This window comes from Amblyomma americanum, chromosome 3 (genome assembly GCF_052857255.1).
Source record: "Amblyomma americanum isolate KBUSLIRL-KWMA chromosome 3, ASM5285725v1, whole genome shotgun sequence".
NCBI lineage: Eukaryota > Metazoa > Arthropoda > Arachnida > Ixodida > Ixodidae > Amblyomma > Amblyomma americanum.
Window position 1 is genome coordinate 7,151,294 of NC_135499.1, and position 5,112 is coordinate 7,156,405.

Consider the following 5,112-nt stretch of genomic DNA (forward strand, 5'->3'; position numbering starts at 1 on the left):
AAGGACAAAGAGCAGAAACACACGGGACAGACGTAGGACAGACGCTAATAGGCTGCGTCTCGCAAGCGCGTTAAGACATTGAAAGAAGGCGTGCCATCACAACATCCTGATCATACATCTTATCTTGTAGCAGAAAAAAGTTCACGTTCCAAACTATACAGCAGAATTGACGTATCACTACTACAATCCCTGCCCCTTTTCTTTATATGGAAGGCTTACAAACGCTCACGTGCGGTCTGCCTCGGACCATAGTACTTTCAAAATGAGGCGAACGCTCGCAAGAACTGCTGTGCTGAACTAAGAGAGTGACCGCAGATGGGGAGTCCTCCAGAGCACCTAAGGTTTCCCCGAAAAAGCTAATGGCGCCTTTTGATGAAAGGAGAATAATAGAGAGAGGCGGGCTAGTTAGTGAATAGAAGTAGAATGCATCATGAAACCGCGCAAAAAAGACAGGCTGAAAAAAACTACCGTTGGCCTTGTGCGACAGGCACAACCTGACAAATCTTGGGAAAAGAGTCAAAAGAGAGAAAAGTGGAGCACTGAGCATTTTCTTTTTCTCGAAATCCCATAAAGAAGGTATTCACTTGCGACCAATTGTTTCTGAGCGCGATACGTGGCAGGGGGCTTTCTCCAAGTTTCTGCATAAATATTTGCGTATACTCCGAATAGTGGACTCGTTAGTGATAAAGAATTCTGAAGAGGTTTTCGCATTTCTTCGTGACCACGAAAGCTCGAATCCATTTTTGTTTCCTTTTTCAATAGACGTAACCGACCTGTTTTATTCCATACCTCAGGACAAACTGTTTCGCGCTCTTAAAGATAAAATTGATGACTATGGCCCTGTGTCGAGTTCCTTTGGGAACCGTGCTCATCATTGACCATCCGTTATCCAGAGTAGCTGTGGACGTTATTGGAACCATAACTTTCGTTCAATAAAGGAAATCGTAACATACTCACAAAAGTGGATATAACAACAAGGCTTCTGGGAGGAGCGATTTTGAAGACAATTAATACGTGCAGGTGGCAGAAGCATTACTTGAGATGTTCTGGCGTTATTAGGTGTTAAATTAGATCCTTAGTGATTGTGAATGCAACTTTACGTCTGAAGTTATGAAAGATCGATCGCCTGCTGGCTGTTAAGCACTTATTCGTTTCACCGTATCACCCCATGGCGAATGGTCTGGTAGAATGGTTCAATGGTACTTATCAAGTCCATGCTGAGGAAGCCGTGCCAAGAAAAGCCAATGGACTGGGATATGCGTTGGCCCGCTCTCATGTTCGCCTAACTTGAAGTTCCCCAGGAGAGCCTTGGTTTTTCCCTTTTTGAATTGTTGTATGGACGAAGAGTGCGTGGTCCCTTGGCAATCATCAAAGAGATTTGGAGCAACAAACAGTTGGAAGAGGATTTAAAGACTACGTACAGCTACGTGCTTGAGTTGAGATAAAGACTCCAAGAGACTTGCAAAATCGCGTGTAAGAAGCTAGAGCAAGCTAAGGAGAGATATAAGAAGATATATGACAAAATGGGGCAAAAGCGCGGTCACTGAAGCCTGGCGACAAGGTGTTAATACTGCTTCCTACTGAACACATCCAGCTGTTGAAGCAGTGGAAGGGGCCGTTTTTAGTAACACAATGAAAGAATCACGTATACTATGAGCTCCTGGTTAACAACCAGAAGGGTCTTACAAGAACGCCATCGCGAAGGCAGAGAGAAGGCAAAGCGCGTCTAAAGGGCTGAGGGAGCGGGGCGCATGCATTTTGAAGGAAGTCAAGTACGGCTGGGATATCCGGGTCAGTGCGCTGTTAGTCGGCGAAGGCGGTTGGACTGAGGGCATTCACAAAGACGTCATCGTCAACAGTGGCTTCCTGGGGTCGGTACACGGCAGCACGGAAAAGGCAGCCAGCGTCTAAATGTTTGCGGCTGGACTTCTACGTACGTCTCAGTAATATATTTCGGAAGGCATACGCTCCATCATGCGACGCGTGTTGAGGGATCCCGGAGGCTGGCTTGCCAAAAAAGCGCGTGATGGTCTTTCATGACTTTGAAATGTCTCCCGTGCAGGTGCGAACAAAGCTTCAAAATTTTCTATACAATGGCGAAACAATCTTTTTCTGTTGCAGAATAGTTGGTCTCCGTCTTGGACAAAGCCAGATTAGCATAGATGTTCACACTCTGATGTCCCTTCTCGCCTGAACCCGAATAGCGCCCGAACTAAAATTGCAGGCATCGGTGTAAAACTCTGTGTCGGAATTTTTGTCAAAGTGCGCCAGGATGATTGGTGTCTGAAGTCGACGTTGGAGTTCCTGAAATGCTTGCTCTTACAAAGTCCCCAACATCAGCCTTCGTCAAGCGGGTAAGGGGTGCGGCATTTTCCGCGAAAGTTTTGACCAACCTGTGGTAATATGCACATAAGCCAAGGATGCGGCGAACTTCTTTCAGGTAACGCAGCGCTAGGAAATCCGCAATCCTAACTGCTTTCTCTGGATACTGAATGATCTCATCCTGGTTCTCTACGTGGACTAGAAACTTCTGCTCCTCGTAAGAAAAGCGACATTTTCGGCTTTAAGTGTAGGGCCAGAGGACTTTATAGCCAGCAGGATAGCGCCGAGGCGACGAAGGTGCTCTTTGAAATTTGGGGCGAATAAAGTTACGTCGTCCAGGTATACAAGAAAAGTGTGCCAGTTCAGATCGGCAAGAACTGTGTCCACGAGCCGTCAAAAAGTGGCTGGTCCGGAACAAGGACTGAAAGGCATGACATAGAACTTGCATAATCCGTCTGGTGTGCTGAAAGCTATCTTCTCGCGGTCCCTCTCGTCGACCTCGATTTGCCACTACCCCGACTTCAGGACCAAGAAAAGATATAATTGGCCTCGCTGAGGTGATCCAAGGCCTCGTCTATTCTTGGCAGAGGATAAACATCTTATTTTGTGGCGTCGTTCAGTCCATGGTAGTCGAGAAAAAACCCCGAAGTCCCATTTGTTTTCATTACAAGGGCAGCAAAGGCAGTCCACGCGCTGCGAGATGGGCGTTTGACATCGTTATTAAGCATTTCCTAGAAGCCTGCGCTTTCCTGAGGGAAAACGCGATAGGATGACTAACAAAGGGTACGGACTGTGTCGTCAGTAATAATTCGGTGCTTTGCAAGACGTATGCGTCCGACGCGTGCGGCGACGCAAAGGAGCTGCGGTACCGGTTGAGCAGGTCCGGAGTTCTGGACGATGGTGAAGGATGTCCGGATTCATTTCGCAGTTAAGGTAAGTAGGGGCGTCGAATTCGGTTGGCGGCACGTAGGTTAAACTATGCGCGCACTAAGTTTCTTTGATAGCTTCAAGATACGCCTCAGTCGTCCCCTCATTCAAACGTTGGTGTTGTTTGATTGCTGAAGTTGGAAAACAAGACATGAACCTTCAATGCCGACAGTGCTGGAAAGGGCAACGAATATTTCTGCGGAGGGCTATATACATAAATAAACACACGTAGGCTATTTACATACGTAACAGCCTACGTGACATATTTCGTCCTATTTACGCAGCCTGTTTACACACGTAAATATACGCAGGCTATTTACATACGTAATAGCGTTCGTGATTTCTTTCGTGCTATTTGCGCAGGCGATTTGCATACGTAAACAACCTGCGTGATATATGCTGGAGGTCGCTCGTAGTGCGGGTTTGGCGGTGGCAAGTAACAGCTTGCAGCAGCGGCATAACCTAAGGAATGGGCGGCGGAGTGGCTGGGACGAGCGGGGAGACGTACAGTGCCTGCTGCACTTCTTCACTTACGATATCGGGAAACGTGGCCACCTGTGGCTGCGCAGCGGTCAGCAGGTACTTCGCTACCTGCGTCCCCATCCACCTCTTGTCCACCATGGACATGAAATGGAGAGAGCGAGTGATGCCCATCGGCTGTAGTCGATGGGCCAACCCCGTGCAGGCCACCGTGTTTTCACGGCTCTACTGAAAACAGCCTCCTCTATCTGCCTGCGCGTGGAGCTTGATGAGCAATAACAAATGCTAGCGGGAACCAATTAAGGTGTGGCTTTTCCGGGCTATCGTTGCACGGCGTGGGCCGAGTCCGGAAGCTGTAGAGCCCATTGCGCCTGGCCGGCGCTGTAGCAGCGAGAACACAACTGCAGTACATTGTTTTGCCTTTTGGTTGCGTAGAGCGGGCTATAGGGATGCTATTGGCATCGTTCGTACCACGCATATTCCGGTTTTTGATAGTTTAATTATCTCACATACACAAATTCATGGCGCTGCAAATCAAGGGAAACAAAAAAATTAGCTGCGGTTTAACTCCTGCTTAACCTGGTTAGAGAGCGAAAGCTCTGGTGTTTCAGGCAACTAGACGCGGCTTGGTGTCTGCAACGTTGAGTGCGTTCCGCACACTGGATAGGCAGCGCGCCCTCGCTACCACACTGGCAGGTAGCAACTAAATGGTTGATCGCGAGAGGTTCGTCACCCAATGAACGCTGCGGCCTATTGCTGCAGTGCTGCGTGCCTGCCACAACGTTGTCAGCAAGACCTCCACTATGGCACTTCTTTCGTCTTTCTTCTTTCACTCCTTCCTTTATCCCTTCTCTTACGGCGCGGTTCGAGTGTCCGCCGAGGTATGCGAGCTAGATACTGCGTCATTTCCTTTGCTCAAAAACCAAATTCCAGTTTCACCGACTGTCGAGCACTTACACGGTCACAACGTGTAATGATCCTCCGCGCGCGAATTGGCTGCGTATGGCCCGGGGAACGACGGGAGTGTCACGGAATCGCGACGAGTGATGTGCGTGACGGATGCGGTGCAGTGGAAACACTAGAACACCTGCTCCTTCACTGCGCCGCGTTCGCCGATGCTCGTCGCGATATGCTTGCGGCCTATAGGGCGCTGGGCATACTACCAGACTCCCTCAAGACGCTCTTGTGGCCGCAGGGCAGTGCGCGCACTCGTGAGCGAACTTTGGTGAGCCTCTGTGCATTCCTCAACACACGGGCTTGACGTCCCGTCTCTTCTCCGTCAGGTAGTTACACGCAGTGACCGAACGCTCCGCGAGTTCTACCTTGAATGATTAATAACTGGACGCCCCACTCCAGTTGTAGCCAACACAGGGCTGTGCGCGT